Here is a 19,372-nt window from a genome sequence, read left to right as displayed (position 1 = left end):
AGAGGCACTCTGCTTGACATGTATGGGCAATCTATTCCAGAGTCTGGGGAGTCTCTGGGTCAGGAACCTATCCCTCCAACATGTTTTGTTTATTGTGATGACAAGGTTTAGATCCCTGGAGCGTGTAGCTCTGAGGGATTGGGATTTCTTATGTAGCATGAGCAACAGCCCTGGGTTTGACATGGCCTGGATATTAAGCAGAGAGCGCCTCTGAGTAGACGATATGCGACAGAGTATAGCTGGAGTTTTTAAGGAGTCAGCGTGGGGCATCTGCTTTAGGCCTGTGATTCTTTTAGTGAGGTATTTCTGAGGCCTTTCCAGTTGTTGCAGATGTCTTGAGAGGTACATACCAAATGGGGCGTTGTATTCTATAATGGGTCTAATGAGGGATGAGTACAGTGGGACAATGACCTCCTTTTTCTGGATGAAAAGCCCTTCGTGATGAGGTGTGCCACATAGAAGGATTTCCTGACTGTTGTGGCGATGTGGTTATCGAAGGTGAGACCACTGTCCACCTGTGTCCCTAAGTCTCTTATCACACTTTCTGTGTTTAGTGTACTGCCACCTATATGGTAATTCATGGATACATGTTTTTTTCCCAAAGGGATAACAATACATTTCTTGGCATTGAGCTTGAGCCCATGGCTCTGGCACCAAGCATCTGTTTCTGTAAGGCCCTTTGTAGAGTATCCACATCATTTGGGATTCAATAATGGCTCCCAGTTTGCAGTCATCTGCAAACTTTGTTAGCCAGAGTCCCTTAGTGTTGACCTGTACTTCAGAGAAATAGATGCCAAACAAGAGCGGCCCCAGGACTGAACCCTGAGGTACTCCACTTGTCACTTGTCTGGAGCTGGATTTGTAGTCGGCTACTTTTACAGTGTGGGTTCTATCAGTAAGCCATTTAGCAACCCATTGGGTGACATAGGGATTAATGCCCAACTTAGTAAGTTTATCTATGATTCCAGAGTGAGGGATGGTGTCAAATGCCTTGGCAAGGTCTAGATAGGCTGTGTGGACCACCTTACCCTTGTCCATGGCTCTGGAGACTGATTCAAAGAAGTCAATCAGGTTCAGGAGACAAGATCGGCCCTTCACAAACCCAAACTGGGTGGGGTCCAGTGTTTGAAGGTTGCCAATGTCTTTGTTTATAAGTTCCATGATAATACGCTCCATGGCCTTGCAGATAAGGCTTGTCAGACTGATGGGACGGTAGTTTCCGGGATCCAAGGTGGATCCCCCCTTGTGGATTGGGATAACTGTAGCTCTGCGCCACTCAGTGGGCATGAAACCTGAGGTGAGGCTATGATTAAACATGGCACTTAGGTGAGGTGCCAGTTCATATTGTAGTTTATGTAGTACACAGCCCGGGATGTCATCTGGTGCCATGTGTTCTCACATGCTGTATCCTGTTTCTGTTCTAGGTGTCTGTGAAGACCAAGGGGTATGGCAGTGTGGTAATACAACCACCATGTCTTAGGCAGGGTACAGCTGTATCTGCAGAGATTTTTAAGGTCTGTAACACAGTGATTGCATATGCCTCACAGATTATTGGGCTGAGGGTTGTACATAGGTATATGTTGATTTACAACATCTGTTGTAGAGTGGAGAATGTCACGTGTTGTAGTTTGGACACACCTCCAATTGCTAATAACCACAGCCACAGGGGATATTCATCAACTAAACATACTGAGATAGCTATTTACACACACACACACACACACACACACACACACACACACACACACACACACACACACCCACACATACACACTTGCCAGTACTGAGATCCATAGGTTCATTGCTTCATAGGTGTGTAGCAGGTGAATGGGCCGGAAGGCTCTACAAGGCTAGCCCGAGGGAATACCCTGGCATCAGGACACATGACAATAGTCCTCAGTGTGGCTCAGGAGCATAGTCACTGGACTGGTCCCCAGGGCTGGGTATTGTATTCCCCATCCACTCATCCAGATTTCTATTGTGGATGGCCAGTGATGTGCACTGCTTCACATGTATGTGATGTATATTCTATAACATGGACAGTGTCTGGGTTGTGCACCTGTCCCACAAGCATGTCCTTTGAAGTGTGGAAGTGTGCTTGAGGTCACTGGGGCATGTTGTGTGGACAGATTGGTATCTTGAGATGTAGCATTCCTGACCTAGTTTGGTGAGACATGGCAGTGTAACTGAGTAGTGATTGCACCTACATAAATAGTATGATACAGGGATTCATTGGAGTTATTGGAGTCTGTCAATACAGGGCATGTGTATAAGGCATGATATTCCCTTTGTGGGGTACATTTGCAGACTCTACAGTTGTTGCAGGTGTCCAGTGGGGAACATGGAAAAAGGGCCACTGTACACATTGATTGGGCTACTGAGGGGATGGTACGGGGTCACCATGTCCTTTTATTTGCTGGATAACACACAGTCAGGAGATGTAACACATCAAAGTACTTTCTAATGTCAGTGGCACTGTTGTGGTCAACAGGCAGCTGACTGTCAATTTGTGTTCCCCATTCTGTTATAACAATGTCACTGTTCAGTGGACTACCACCAATGTATTACTTCATGTGAGCCATGGTGTTCCCAAAGGTAATGGTGACATATCTCTTGGCATTGAGGTAATGTCCAGGATTCTGACAACAGTCATAGGTGTCAAGTGGCCTTTGTGCATAATGTCAACATCACATGGATTTGGAATGCTACCACCCACATTACTGTTGTATGCAAACATTTTCAGCCAGGGTGCCTTTCTGTTCTCCTGCACCTCAGAAGGGTAGATCCCTAACATGAGAGGACATGGGTCCATACCCTGTGTGACACCAGTCATGTCTGGTCATCAGTTTGATATGGAGTCCACTGAAATCACACCGTGGGTACTAGCTGTAAGGCAGTTTGCAGGAGAACTACTGATATAGTGGTTGATGCCTAGTCAAGTGTGTTTGTGTATGATTCCTGGGTGGAAAGTGGTCTCTGAGTATTAGAAGGGTTACCTATATTGTTAACTGTTCCATACTGTCACATAGTCATTGCACATGGCACTACACATTTAGGGCTGTGGATTGTCTACACCAACCTCTATGGTGTTTGACAACTGTTGGCCTTGTAATATGGACATTGGGACATATACTAGGTCATCAATATAACAATTTAGCAAAACCTGCCCCCCAGTGGATCCTGTTATTACACAATCACCCCAACACCCACACAGGATACTGATGACAGAAAGAAACACACACACTGGCCAGGACTGAGTTTCAAACCCCTACCTATCTATGTATTGCTACTACAATGTTAAGCAATTATCACACGTGCCACAGAGCTTAAAGGATGGATGTTGTCCCAAGGTACTTTTAAGGTGAGGATCATCACTAACCCTTGTAAATATTGGCATTGGGTGATGTAGTGGATGACAGATTTTATAAAATAATTTACCCTACACACATATTTACATTTGCCAGGAGTGAGGTTCGAACCTCTATCTAACTATGTTTTCAGACCTTTACGTTATGCATTTACCACACACACACCACTGACCTTAAATGGCTTAGGGTTGCAAACAGGTACTTCTAAGATGAATGGTATCTGCAGGACTGCTAAAGTGGGGCACTGAGAAGTGCACTGGGTGTAAATGGGGCTAAAAGTTTTAAGGTACGAACACATACACTTACCAGGAATGAAATTCAAATGACTACCTACGTAGTTATTGCAACACATTTATCACATGCTCCACGGAGCTTATAGGTAGAGCAGTGTCCAAACATATTCTAAGGTGAGTGACATCAGCAGCCATTGTAAAGTATTACACTTTGAAATGTACTGGCTCTGTATGGACACAAGATACTTCAGCCTACATATATACCCACACCCAAACAGACACACTTTTACAATTGCTGGCACTGAGATTAGAACTCCTACCTAAGTAGTGTTTTGCACTACAGTATCACAGAGTTATCATGAGCAAGATGGAGCTTATAAGTTGGAGAGCTGTCAAAAGGTATCTTTGAAGGTGAGTGACAATAGCAGCAGTGCTAAAGGAGGGGTAAGGGAAGTGTAGTGAGTGTGAATGGCCTCAAAATCATGTCTCTACAAAGATACACACACTCTCTCACACAAACACACACATTTGCAAAGTTGCCAGGACTGGGTTTAGAATACCCACCTACCTAGTTTGCTACACTATAGCATTGTGCAGTTATCGCAAGCACCATGGAGCTTACAGGGCTGCAAGCTGCCCAAAGAGTTATTTCAGGGTGACTGACATCAGCAGGAGTACTAAAGTAGGGCAATGGGAAGTGTAATGAGTGTGAATGGCCTCAAACTCATTCATCTAGAAACACACACACACACACACATGCACATAACTTTAACTTTACATTTGACAGGCCTGAGATTACAAATGCTACATGAATACTTATTTGTACTGTAGTGTTGCATAGTTATCACAAGCATCACTGAGACTATAGGGCTGAGGGCTAGCAAAAATAATTTCTACAGTGAATGACATCAGCACATCATGTGCTATGGGCCAATGGGATGTGTACTGGGTGGGAAAGGCCTCATAATGGGATTCTCTAAGTCGCTGTCTGTCTCTCTTTTCCCCAGGTCTGTGTGTGTGTGTATGTTTGACATATTATATTTTGCTGGCCTTAGATATGTGTGAGTATTCCTATCCAGTGTGTGTGTGTGTGTGTGTGTGTGTGTGTGTGTGTGTGTGTGTGTGTGTGTGTGTGTGTGTGTGTGTGTGTGTGTATGTGAAGTATAAATGGTGTACAATTTGGTGTGTGTGCACAGATATCTGCAAATAACAGCTATATCTACAGTCCACTGTGTTGTCAGACATGGGCTTCATTTCTTTAAGTGTAGGAGCATGCCCGGTATGACCTTCTCTATTGAATGTGTGCAACCATTCCAGGGAGAGTTGGACTGCAGTCCAGGATTTTGTGTGCTACAGCTACACCTAGCAATATGTTTCTGCAGGATATCTTTTGATAGATTGCCAATATGGGGACACAATGGGCGTAACATACGGGGGATACTGTAATTCTTGCTGTCTGTGCTGCTTGTGTAACATAGTTGGTTGTAGCATAGATTTTCTGATATATGTACTGTTTTACACTGTGATGTACCATATCGTCAACTACTGACAGATATTCTTTGTTCAGTTATTTACCAGGGAAATGCAAGATGAATGAAGCTGAGACCAATAATCTGATGCATAGACTACACTTTCTGGCACACTCCTGCCATTGTGGAGGGGTAGCTACAGACAGTAGATGCTGGTTCTGTATAAATAATCCATCACCTTGGTAGTATGCTGGCTGGGGATCCCCTTCTTGTGCTTTTCTCAACTTAACGGAATGGCTATATCCTGCTGGGGCCATACCTCTCAGCTATACAGATACACCCAGGTTATCCAGAGACAGGCTCATATATCTGTTCAGTTTACCTTCACATTGTGGTTTCCAAGCAGTTTTGTGGCTATTCATTCATGGGTTTGCAGTCAGGGGGTAGTATGGGCAGACATTACAGTTTCAGACTTTACACACTCCATGACATCCATGCTTCTACACCCCCCTTATTCTCTCCTCTTCCTAACATTATGAAAGCAATATCTCAGAGGTATACCTATAGCTGGGCCTTTATCCCACTAGTATTTATGGCCTGGTCCACAGGTCTTGCAGTAGGACATGGGGAGGCATGCTACTGGCATTTGTCAGCATGGTTTTGCATTTGTTTTCTGTTTACAGTGTTAGGTTGTTAGGATCCCCTGACATTCCGTACACTTGTACTATGGGTGAGGCATGGGTGTTTGCCAGAGGACTGTAGGCCATTTGAGAGTGCTGCAGGCCATCTGTAGCAGGCCACTGCATTCTGTCACTCATATGTTCCCAGGCTGCAAGTCAGTGGATTACCCTGGGGTGAGAGTGGTAAGTGGTTGAGGTGTTCCTGTCAATCCTTCCTGTTCATACTTATCCACAGGTCTGGATGTGGGAAGGTTGCTGCTTACAGCTAGGGACACCCCTGCATGGGACACCTATTCAGCATGCAGCATCATGTATGTATTCCTATACAGATATGGATTCAAGCTGTACTCATTCCCTACAGCAAGGATATGACCTGTGATAAACCTGTGGCTGATGGTAGGGTGAGCTGGGTGCATGTGTGATATGGAAGCTACTGGCACCTGACTCACAGATATACCTGGGACATTCCCCTTATGCTGCCTTGTGTGTGGACATGGGCAGCCTGTCATTGCTTTGTAACTGTGCCTTTTGTGGTCTGCCAGTGAATGACCAGACTACCAGTATTCCATACTAGAGGGACAACTAATGTGATGCTAACCTCTATGTATAATTCCACAGTTGTGTGCAGTTGACAGTTATTTTATATGCGCTCTGTATAGGGTACTTCCACCTGTGTACTGTTTCTATGTATGGACCCTCCATTCATGGTGTGTCCAGCTTTCCGACTGCGACAGATATTGACATCTGGACAGTGAGTATTTACAACTGCTAACATGGGTGTCACTGAGAAGCAGTGTAGCTGGCACTGCAGTTGTTGGAACATGGCCCTGTCAACCACGGTACTGTACCTAGGCCACTGAGACACAATTATCCAGGCCTAAATGCTGACCACTTCTGAGCAATATTAAACATGCAACAAACTTACCACACTGACACCTGCATATTGTACACATGCAACAATCTATCATGTACATTTGGGACAGCTCTGGCAATCTGTGCTCCAGTGATATTACTCCTCAAACTTACATGTTACTGCATTTCTACATGGGATTGTGGGGTGGGTACACACCTGAAGAATGACTGTACTGGTATTCCAGTTACTCTGTTGGCTTCAATTTCATATTGTGTTGTGACCTATCATGCAGAAAGGAAGTAGATCAGTAGAGTACATATGTTATATTTTAATGGAATAAATTTCAGTTTCATACTTCTTACCCTTCAGAACTAACATTCGACTGCCAGACCTGTTGCAGTATGTCTGTGTATATCTGAAGGGGTGGGTGTTCACCATTGCCATCATTTGGGGGCCTTAGCCCAGCCTTTCTTTATGGTCATCTACACCAGTCCTGCTGGTTGAGGCTGGTGGTGGGTATGTGACCCTCAATGATATCCATGTGTGTGACCTATTGACACCCACAGTTATTTGAGCCATCATATGTACTGCAGTGGAAGTTGTCACCTTGTGTAGTAGTGCATAGTATGTTGACACCAGTATTTGTTATTGATTTCCTGCTGTCCCATATAGCTGTCAGCTGTCTGCTGCTATCCCATTCAGTCACCCAATTCCACTGCATGCTTGCATACATACCATACATACAACTATTAGAACATACTACTCCATTCAGTAATTGATAGGAAGGGTGACTTACCTTGTTGCTGGGCCAGTACTGAGGATGGTGCTGGAGGGCTGACTATGTCAGATGCACATAGTATACTACCTATACATGGTAAAGCACAGGTAGTGTCATGTTTGGCATCTCTTTTACTGTATGTGTGAGTCAGAGAGAGGTATCAGTCCCTGGGCCCCTGCAGTGTCAGTGTGCGTGCTATGCGTTACCTCTTTGCAAAAGCCTGGGCATACTGGGCATGCCTCCATCTGCCTACAGGGTCAGGCTCAGGAAGTTCCTCCTCCGAGTCCCTCTGTGCCTGTGCTGGCCTTGGCAATGGTGAGGGGCTGTGTGGCTCTGCCCTGTGCTGTTCCTGCTGCAGCTGTTTCCACAGGATCATATTGTGTAGCATGGCACATACTATGACCATTTGTGTACATGTAGCTGGAGAGTACTGCATGGCTTCACTGGATATGTCAAGGCACCGGAACCATGACTTGAGCATCCCAAACACATGCTCTATAATGATCCTGGTTTGTGCATGTGCCTCATTATAGAGTTCTTGTTCAGGTGTGTGTGCATTTCTGATGGCTGTCATCAGCCACAGCTCCAGTGTGTAGCCAGCATCCCCTCACTAGATTGTCATATGGGATGTCCCACCGGCAAACCCCTGATACAGCTGTGAGGAATGCCAGATGTGGGAGTCATGACAGCTTCCAGGGTTGCCAGCACACACTTCCATGATAATGCCCTGGGCATTGCACATGACCTGGAAGTTGATAGAGGGGAAGCCCTTGTGGTTTATGTAGACCCTACCCCACTCACCAGGTGGTGCTTTGATGTGTATATGTATGCAGTCTATAGCACCCACTACCTCAGGGTATTCTCCTATATGGTGGAAGAGGCTCATATTTCTGGTCAATGGCTCACAGGTGCTGGGAAAATATATGTGCTCACTGACATGTGCTGACATGGCATCCAGGAACTGGTGGAGTACCCTGGATGCTGATGCCTCTGAGACCCCCATGATATCCCCACTTGGTCTTTGGAAGGTACCTGTGGTTAGTATTCTTAAGGCTACACATGACTTGGTATCCACTGGATTGGGTTCCCCTCTGTTGGTTCTGTGTGTGAGGTGGGGATGGCAAAGCTGGACGATTTGCTGTAGAATGTCCCTGTCCACCCTATAGTGCTTAGCCCCTGGTAAGTTACCCTGGGTCTATACACTCTTCTCCTCCTCCTCACTGTGGGTCGGTTGTCAGCATTCTCCTCCTCACCACCCTCAGTCTCTAGCACATATTGATGGAGTAAAGCAGCAGCAGCCTCTAACATTTTTAGTTAGTTTTTCCATTTAAAAATCCCCCATCTGTATACACCAGTGGTGTAGAGTTTGTGGGAAAAAACAGTCTGAATGGTGTCTGCATAGTTTATAGTAGTGTGCTGGGCTGCTGCATGTGTCATTGGCTGATTCTGAAACATTCCACCTGCCAGCTATGCTAGTTCTCCTTGATTGCCTTCTTACTGCTGTTCCCCCTTCCCACTTCCTCCCTATTTAAGCCCTGAGGTGAGCCATGCATACCCAATGCTGAAATATAAACAGTGCTTCCATTTTTTTCTGTTTATGTTTAAAGCCCGATGCACACCACACACACTCATTTAGGCTATGTACACAGTGCTCAGACACATCTGACACACACCCTTCCTTAGCTGTGCTTAGCTAAGAGCAAACACGGGCCACTGAGCTCCAAAAAGCTTACAGCAAGCATGACACACCCCGTTATGAAGTCATCCAGCTCTTAGACTTGCACTGTTGTATTGCTGAACCTACAGGGTTAGGTACAAGTTGATACTTTGAAGAAATATGTGATTCAGTATAACTCCCCTCATTTGCATACCCCAGTGTGTAGATCGTTAGTTAATGCACTAAAATGGACCCTTTCTCCCTGACAACCATTCCTCCCTCGTATTGTTTACATTCTGCATGCCACAGACTATAATGGCAAGATGCATGCAGATTTAACTTTTTTTTTTTTTTTTTGGAACGATCCTGTTTGTGCACCACTGCCCTATGCTTAAATGGCCGAGATCAGCAAAAAAAAAAAGTTTAATTTTCATACTAATTAATCAGTTTTAATGCCAATGGCCAAATGGCATATCTAATGTGCAAAATATATGCTTTTTTATGAGCTGTCATGCCTCCGTTTTGTCAGTTGCAGTAATGTACTCAGTTATTTTCTGAATACATTTCTGCACTGACACTATTGTAGCACTGAGACCTGGCAGCTTGCTGAATTGCTAAATTACCTCATTTGCATGGTTTTCACCAGCAAATGAGGTGATCTGCATGTGTGCCGGTTTTCCATGCTAGAACAGTGTAGAGCCACTCGTGCACGTGAAAACATCACTATCCCGAATCGCTCGGTGGCTATTTTCTGTGCAGGAGCTCCTACACTGTTCCTGCACAGAATTTCTGGCTTCCTGAATCCTGGGGCTTGTCTGTGATTAAGACCAATGCAGTTTTCAGTAGTACAGGGTATACCATATGATTTCTTTATAAATAAAGTTGCTGTAGTTTATAAATGACTGTATCAGTGTTGTCACCTACAGCACTGCAGTCATTTTGTTGCAGATGCACTGCACTTTGATATGCTGTGCAGGGGCAGTGATTTACTTATGGCAACCTGACAATAGTAACATTGCTTACATGAGAAACAAACAGGCAGCAGTAATCAATTTCCACATGCAGCAGAGACATTTCTAACACAAAAACATAACTTGTTTCACATTCTAACAAATCATATGGGTACTGCTTTCCTTATTTGACCCATTTTTTTCTTACAGACACCACGGTCTGTGTGTACAGATAGTTGCCAACCAGGGTACCGAAAAGTTATTCGGAAGGGACAGCCTGTCTGCTGCTATGACTGTATACCATGTTCTGAGGGTCATATTTCAAACCAAACAGGTGAGAAGAAAATCACTTGACAAATAATAATAAATTATAACAGTCATACCTTTGATTTTTAATGGTAATATGTAACATATTGTAAATGAGGGCAGGTAAAATACATTCATTAACTACTGTACATTTAAGAAGCGGTGTCCACCAATTATGCACCTGTGCCTTTAACTTATTTTATATCACTGCTTTATAAAAGAGATAATTAATTCTTTATAAATTTGCTAAACGTATCATGAGCATGCTTGAAAAGTAAATGCTTGCTTCACAACATGTACTAGAACAAGACATCATTCCAGATAAATCTTAGAAATGCATGCTGTTATATAATTTTTCTCTCTGAACTCTAGCTCTTACAGTTTGATACATTATGGAAATAGTCCACCACAACTACAGAAATAATGTAAAAAAGTGCTGTGCTGTGTGACGCCACACCACTGGACCAGTAATCAAGGAACCTCAATTCTCACCACTGGCACCACTGGGGAATGTACATTGGGAGGATGACAGGTACACACACAGTATTTTCAGGTGCAGCTCTCTACATCAAGTACAATTTCCTTTAAGAGGACAAAGAGGCCATAGTCAGTCTGGGGCTGGTTTCTCCCTCTTTCTCCCTCTTTCTCCAGATCCCCCAGTAAGACTCCCCACTGGCACAGCTATAGAATTAAGATCTCAGCAGAGTGGTCAAGCCAAGACCTCCAGCAACTTCTCTGTCCAACCAGTGCTTCGTGCCCCTGCCCAAGTAACTGATACACACAATCTTTGAGGTTTGATTCACACACACACACACACACACACCTGGAAAAGGCTGGCACAGGTTTACTAGCTATGCCCCATTCTGCCCAGACTATGAGGTAGTTATCAGTGCATCCAGCCAGCTCCTTATTAGCTACTTTAAGGCCGTTAAAAAAGGGTGTCCAATCTTACTGTGTAATGTTACTATCAATACAAATGGTAGTTTGACCAAGAGCAAGGCTATCAGGAGCAGCCTGCAGAGTGTCACCAAATAAAAATGCCATTACTCTCAGAACTTAAATATCTCTAGACAGACCATCCACAATGAAAAGGTTTAAATATATTTCATAATAAATAATAAAAGAATAAGACAATACTAAATATACATTTACAGTAACATCAGAGTTCAAAATCACAGGAAATATTTAAAACAAAATTGCAGTACAGTCTCAAATAAATTAAGAAAAATATCTAAACTAAGATTTACTATATTTCTGACTATCTAAGAGAATTACTATACCCTAGTACACTTACTTAATTAGAACAGCAAGGCAGATGCAGTGAATAGATCCCCTAGCTGATGTTGTCAGGTCAAAGACAGAATACAGGACACAGTCTCTCTCTCAGAGACTTCTTAAATTAATATCACAACTATTGCTGCTGGGATAGCTTGCAGAATGACGTAATTTCTTGTCATCTGACTCTATCCCAGGTAAACCTCCCACTGCTGAAAACTAGCAGCATTTAGCAACCACCCGTTAAAGTACCTATACAAGGCTTTTTCCTCAGATCTATGCAGATCCTGGAAGTCATAAAAAATAACACACTTCCATGACGATACAGAAAACTTCTCTAGTACAGACATTATGTCTCCTGCTGCACTAAAACTAAAAGATAACATCTTTTTATGACCTGGCCATAAAGTAATTTAAATTCAGTTATTTTTCTGTTATTTTTCTGAAGTTAACCTCTTGTATTCAATTTCCCCTGTTAAAATATGTACATTTAAACAGATACAATAGTGTATGTACATTTCTGTTCTATTCCAGTAGGGCACACTGTGGATACATTTCAAACAGCACTTTGTAAAATACTTTATTTATTTTATTTATTTATTTTACATTTGTTAACCGGGCTGGTCTAGCTGGATACATATCCGTTTTCAGTAGAGGCCCGAGGAGAAAAGCTCCAATACACAATAGAAGTACATAATTAAATTGCAAGATTCAAAGTATTGTTACAACAAGAGAATATAGCTTACATATGCAGGAATGAAAATGTACATAGATGTTATATAAGACAAAAGGACAGACAGGAAATTATACACAAAACATTGATTTCGTTACAGATACTGGAAAATAGACTGAAATCAGAGATTTTCTTTATTACTAAAAGGAAAGAGAAATTTTAGATAAATACTTCTACTACAGGACACATGTCTGTACAAACCATCTTATATGACATACAACTCTAATACACTTGCAACACAAACATCTTATATGAATCATGTTGATATTCACAAATGACATATAATTATTTACAAAATCCCAGATATCTGTGCTGGCAGTATCTCCTTTTGTCACATGCTGTTCTCATTTTACTTTGTCAAAGAAGTAAGGCTCAATTACAAAAAACCTGCTTATACTGAGAGTAGGCTGAGAGCAGGTATTTTGGAATTTGGCTCCCCTTGTAAGCCTGTTTATAGATAGGCCTTATACCAAAGTAAGTCACTTACACTGAGAGCAGGTCTTTCAGAATCAGGGCAGACTTATACTGAAACCAACTCTTTTGGAATCTGGCCCATAGAATCCAGTGAAACAATGGGCCAGATTATGTATAGTTTGTGGAATCTGGTGCATTCCACTGATATCAGAGCAACATTTGCAGATAAGCCTGTAATATGTAAATATGCCTTAGTGAACTGAGAATATATTGGGGTATAACAGAGTGTCTCAGTAGCAATGGCACACTGTATTTCAGTTGCAGCTACACAGTAAGTCATGAAAAATCTCTCAAAAAGTGGGATATACATTAACAAATTTATGGAAATACAATCCCAATCTAAGCTGCTTGACATTCATAAATACATATCAACAACATAATCTCTCCAGTAAGCTTAGAGACAACTATGGAATATCTTTATAAGTCCTTTATTATTTGAATATACTAGCTCTCATGTACAGATTTCAATGGAATCCATAAAATTTCTATTAAAAAATTAATAGAGGTGAAGGACAAGCAGGGCCACATTGCCACAGCTAACAGTATCTAACAATGGGTGCGGGACATTTATGGGGACCCAGGTAACACACACCCAAGGAAATAGGAAGATAGAAGAGCAGATGTAGCGTATGGGTGCAGAAGAGGGACACACAACAAGTATGTTAGAATAGGAAAATCTAAGGGGCATTCAGGGGGCATGGGCAATGTTTTTCATCTTTGTTTTGGTGGGAATAGGGTCCACTTTTTAAGAATAGAAGGAAAGGTAAAGACAGGGAAAGAGAAGGAGAAGGCCATCACAGCAGGTATACCCATATAACAAATATCACAACACATGGCAGACAAAGGATGGTAATAAACAGTAAGGACAGCACACTGCACAGCATGGGCAATGGAAAGGTGACAAACAGTGTGGGAATGCATACCAGCCGTGGTGAAATGCAGAAGTACATATGTACCTATGCACTTTTACATTATGACATGTTGCACACTGTGCGGCAGTCATAACTGGATGTGTATGGCCAATGGTAGTTGTGTGTGGTAGGGTAATAAATAGGGATCAAAGTACACACTGAATAAACAATCCACTGTTCAAGTAGTCTGTCAGTACTGCAAGTGTAAGCCAAGCAACAGCACAGATGAGCAAAAGCAGATCTTGAAATGCCAGAGAATAGCAGCAGAGGACAGAACAGAACCTCTAACCATGCATGGAAAGGCAAACAATCAAGCACAGTGCCAAACAGCAGTACTGGAACAAAGCTACAAATTGGTTGCTACCTATACAAGTAGATGTATGCAACCCAGACTTTTAATGGAGTGCAGTTATCACACATATATATGCCACGTCAATGGCATCACATGGTTGTAGGTGCATATGTATTACCTTCAGTGGGGTAATAGGAAATTATTTGAAAGCAATGTCAATACACATACGCTCACCAATGAAATGAAATAATAATAGATGGTCACAAATCTAAGATTAATTCTATATAAACAATATCAGGTTGTTCACATGAATTTCAGCAATATACATTGATTAATATGCAACACATAACAAGAACAGGGCTGTACTGCAAGCAGTAGCTGGCGACTTGTGTGCATATGTCCTGCATAGGTATAATGGCCATAGAGTTAGCACATGGTGACCTTTAAACAAAACAACTACATGAAAATGGATGGGAATTCCAAAAAAGGTGAACATATACTGTGCATATGTGCAAGATACATCACATACCTACAAAGGTGGAAGGGAGGTGGACAACATGGGCCCACATCATGGAAGACATGGCATCAAATGTCAGTAGGCAAAGAATAAAGCAGGACAACAATGTGTAAGGTAACACATTGCAAATGCATGCATACACCACACAGGGTGGTATTGAAGTCAACCCAAACTACACTGAAGCAAACGGAAAATGTATGTCACATAGGCAGACTGCAATGCCAACGTCAACAAAAATAGGCATGTCTAAATTCTTCACACAGTATTGTGCAATCATATAACAGTAGCAGGCATAGGTAAGCAAGCTAAGAATTGGTATCACAGACGTATACTGTCATGCCAGTGTAAAACAACATGTGGAATAAACAAATGCATTTATATGTCGCTAAACCCAGTTATTACTGTGCAAAGGACAGTCCTGTGAGCAACATTACAGCACATGAAAATGAAGACAATGTCTGTTCACAGTACCAAGGTACAACAGAGTTTCTCTATGTATCAAAATATGCGCAGAGACATGTACACCATTTGATGAAATGAGTGAATTTATGTCAAAAAGGAATGCATGTGGAAATGTAACATAGGCCAAAGATGGCATACTGTATTGTAACCGAATAAATTATTATTACCACAGCATATACATAAATATTACATTGGTGTGCTATGCATTCGGTAAAGGAGGACTGCCCATATGTATGAGATACATTTATATGACACAATATGGCGTCAGCATTGCCAACTCATGGCACACACACAACACCAGTATGCCAATGAGGCAGCATAACAACTGTCATCCAAAACACAGGAGTAAGGACAAGTTCTCCTGATGAATATACATTACATGGCAATCCACAAATCATACCCATACCACTGTGGTATTTCTGCAATATGGGCAATGTTTGTGAGTTGCTGACAGTGCAACAAATCAAAACAGACAGCACTAAATGGAAAAACCCAAAGGACTTTATTAAAGTCTTGCTGCAGACCGGTTTCAGACAAAAAGGCCTTTTTCAATGTAAATCAGAAGTGAACACAACTTCCTTTTATAGCATGTGAACACCTACAATAACCAATAACAAACATGACGAAAATGAAATGAATGAATTAGATTCCATAGTCCAAATCCTTCACATAATATCCAAACCAATGTGCCCTATTATACAGAAAATACCAATAAACTATAAAATAATATATAAGAGAATATATATACACAAAATAATTATTCACAACTGAATGTTATAGATGCTCGTTAAGGCCTGGTGGGAATAACCCACCAAGTCTAATAATCCAGGCTTTTTCCTTTTTGTTTAATAAGTCATGCCATCTGGTTTTGATAAATCTCTGACCACCCACTTTATCAATGATAGTAAAGTGAAAGTTAGCCATGTTGTGAATCAGGGTGTGTTTATAAAGTACATTGGTAATAACCTTGTTTCTGATATTGCTTGGATGTTCAGAAATATGTAATTTCATAGATCTGGATATTTGTCCAATATAAAAAGCAGAACAATTGCACACAGCCAAAAAAATCACTTATTCACTGCTACAGTTGGTCAAAGTTCTGATGTCAAAAATACGTGGTGTGTTCTTACTTGTAAAATCCTTCGTTTTGACCACATATTTAAAAAACTACAGTGTTCACAAGGGAAACATCCCAATAATTTAGTACCATCCAACGTACGTTGAAATTTAGTGTTAGAGAACAGGTGGCGCTTATAAAAAGTGAGATGTCCACCAAAACTGACTCCTCTTTGAAAAGAAAATGCGCACCTATTATCTAACAATAGTGCAATGTCATTGGGACATTTTGCTAGCAGATGAACACCTAGGGGAATTATTAGATAATAGGTGTGTATTTTCTTTTCAAAGAGGAGTTAGTTTGGGTAGACATCTCACTTTTTATAAGCGCCATCCGTTCTCTAGCACTAAATTTCAACGTACGCTGGATGGTACTAAATTATTGGGATGTTTTCCTTGTGAACACTGTAGTTTTTGTAAATATGTGGTCAAAATGAAGGATTTTACAAGTACAAACACACCACGTATTTTTGAAATCAGAACTTTGACCAACTGTAGCAGTGAATACGTGATTTATTTGGCTGTGTGCAATTATTCTGCTTTTTATATTGGACAAATGTCCAGATCTATGAAATTAGCCCCGGGATTCATGAACCTTGCGCCAGGCGCCAGCATAGCGTCGGCGTTATAACGCCAAATATGGCTGCTTAGCGATTCAGGTATGAATGAATTCCACGTGCACTACCGGCGTGCGCCGGACCGTCCCCGCGGCGTGGGTATGCAAAACACACTGTGTGCGGTATTGCACCATGCAAATGAGGGCAAATAGCGATCCACGAAGTGGCGAGGCGTAAGCGTAGACGGCAATGTAAACCAAAAAGCGGTTTACATTTACCCAAACATACCGGAGGAGTAACGGAAGGCTGTCAAAGTCAGGTATCATATAGGTGCAATATGCCAATGTGGAAAGGCACCGAGAATGTCCAAAGAAAATATGCACAAAATGTAAAAATGACATAAATGGCACGTACGTAGAAAGAACAGCAGACCCCCGGGATATGTGCACAGAAGTTGCAAAGCAATGAAATAATATGACAATGTCCTAAAAGAGCAGTAGAACACAAATCAGCTGCACAGCCACCACACACCATAGTATGTATGTAAAGCTGCAACCCCAGCGCAATGGTTGTCAAGGAGTGGTGGCGGTGTCCAGGCCGCTAACCATGGATTAGTAGTCAATTCCATGCAAATGAGGCAGATAATACTGAATCGCAAAACGGCCGCGTAAGGATGGAGCAAGCGCGAGCGGTACTACACCGAGGAGTGGCCTACACGAGATACATGTCAACCACAGAGGGGTGTGCCACTGTAGGAGGAAGGATATTGGATGTCAGCAAATCTGGGCTGTACAATGCACATCACAGCATCAGGACAGGCGTGTTATGAAATAGATGTGCTGAGAGTACATAATGCGCGTAGAAATGCATGTGCACGAGTATGACTACGTTCCCTAAACCAGTCATGTGACGGCCTCACCGTCAACAACCACGGATATAGGAAGGTAATGCGGAGAATACGAGGAAATGCGGAAGCAGTGTAAATGGATCCGTAATGAGCAATTAACACCAATCAATGCAGGAAGGGCAAACGCCAGCAGCTGATAACTCTGCAGGCAGACTCCTGCATAATGGGAAAGGGGAGGCATATGAGTGCAAAGATAGTAGGGGATGTAGTAGAAATGCAAAGAGCAAAGAACCGAAATAGCACAGCCAAGTACAGAGGTAGCATAACTGCGGCTGCAGATAAAATGCATCATATGCCATGTGCCTGCAGGATGCAGTAATGTAAGATGCAAGGCGAAGGCAATGCAGGCAACTGTAATGTAACACTACAGGCAGTACCTTTGCAGTTGCAACCGTAAAACCACGGAAATAATCCATGGATACGGCCACACAGACACACCCAATGACATCACCGGGTATACAGCACAACAGTAATAAATGTGAATGCACACAACACACAGCGCGATTTCCCAAACGCCGCACCGTAGGGTGTAAACAGACGGGGAACTTTTAACATGTATATGCTGGGTGCCGCCGTGGCCGTGATGCATAGGTATGTGGCAGAGACAGACGGAGTTGCGGAGGGTGGTGCCGACAACTACCGTAGGCCTCACAGGAGAAGGAGAGTGTTCAGACCAAGGGTGACCTACCAGGGGCTGCGAGACCTGGAGATAGTAGAGCGCTACAGGGTGGACAGGGACACGTTACAGCAAATAGTGGAGCTGTGCCGGCCGCCTGAGAACAAGAGACAACAGAGGGGAGCCCATCCCAGTGGACACAAAGGTATGTGTGAGCTTGCGAATACTGGCTACAGGTACCTTTCAAAGGCCCACCGGGACATAATGGGCATCTCACAGGCATCAGCATCCAGGGTACTACACCAGTTCCTGGATGCCATGTTACCACATGCCCATGAGCACATAAAGTTCCCCACATCTCAGGAGGAGTTGGCTAGCAATATGCGCCGCTTCCACCGTGTGGCACAATACCGGAGGTCCTGGGTGCGATAGACTGTACGCATAGAAATCAAGTCACCACCTGGGGAGCAGGGTAGACGCTACATAAACCGCAAGGGATACCCTCCATCAATTGCCAGGTCGTGTGCAATGCGCAGGGCATTATCATGGATGTGTGTGCTGGCAGCCCTGGAAGCTACCACGACTCCCATATCTGGCATGCCTCACAGCTGTATCAGGTATTCGCCAGTGGGGACATCACACAAGGTCACTTTGTGGGGGATGCTGGCTACGCACTGGAGCCGTGGTTGATGACACCCATCAGAAATGCACACACACACATGCAAGAACGCCATAATGAGGCACACGCACAAACGAGAATAATCATAGAGCGTGTGTTCGGGATGTTGAAATCACGGTTCCGGTGCTTGGATACATCCGGTGGAGCCTTGCAGTACTCTCCAGGCACAAGTGCCCACATATTCATAGTATGTTGTATGCTACACAATATGATTCTGCGGAAACAGCTGCTGCAGGGACATAATGCCGGAGGGCCACCAAGCCCGCCACAACTGTAAGGGCAAGCACAGGCACAGGGCGTTCAGCGCCATGGACACACTGAGCCAGCCCCAGTAGGTAGACAGAGGCGTACCCAATATGCCTACGCCCTGGCAAAGAGGGAACGCATAGCACATACTTTGACAGTGTAGGCCCCATGGACTGACACCTCCTGACCTGCACACACAGTAAAATGGACGCCACACAAACATGTCCGCCCGTAATGTGTACCGTATGTGCGGACATATGTGTGACTCCAACAAAGGCACCGCCCAAACACTA

Source organism: Protopterus annectens, chromosome 3.part1 (assembly GCF_019279795.1).
Source record: "Protopterus annectens isolate FY-2018-M chromosome 3.part1, PAN1.0, whole genome shotgun sequence".
In the NCBI taxonomy this organism is placed as follows: Eukaryota; Metazoa; Chordata; order Ceratodontiformes; family Protopteridae; genus Protopterus; species Protopterus annectens.
This window is presented reverse-complemented; position numbering follows the sequence as displayed.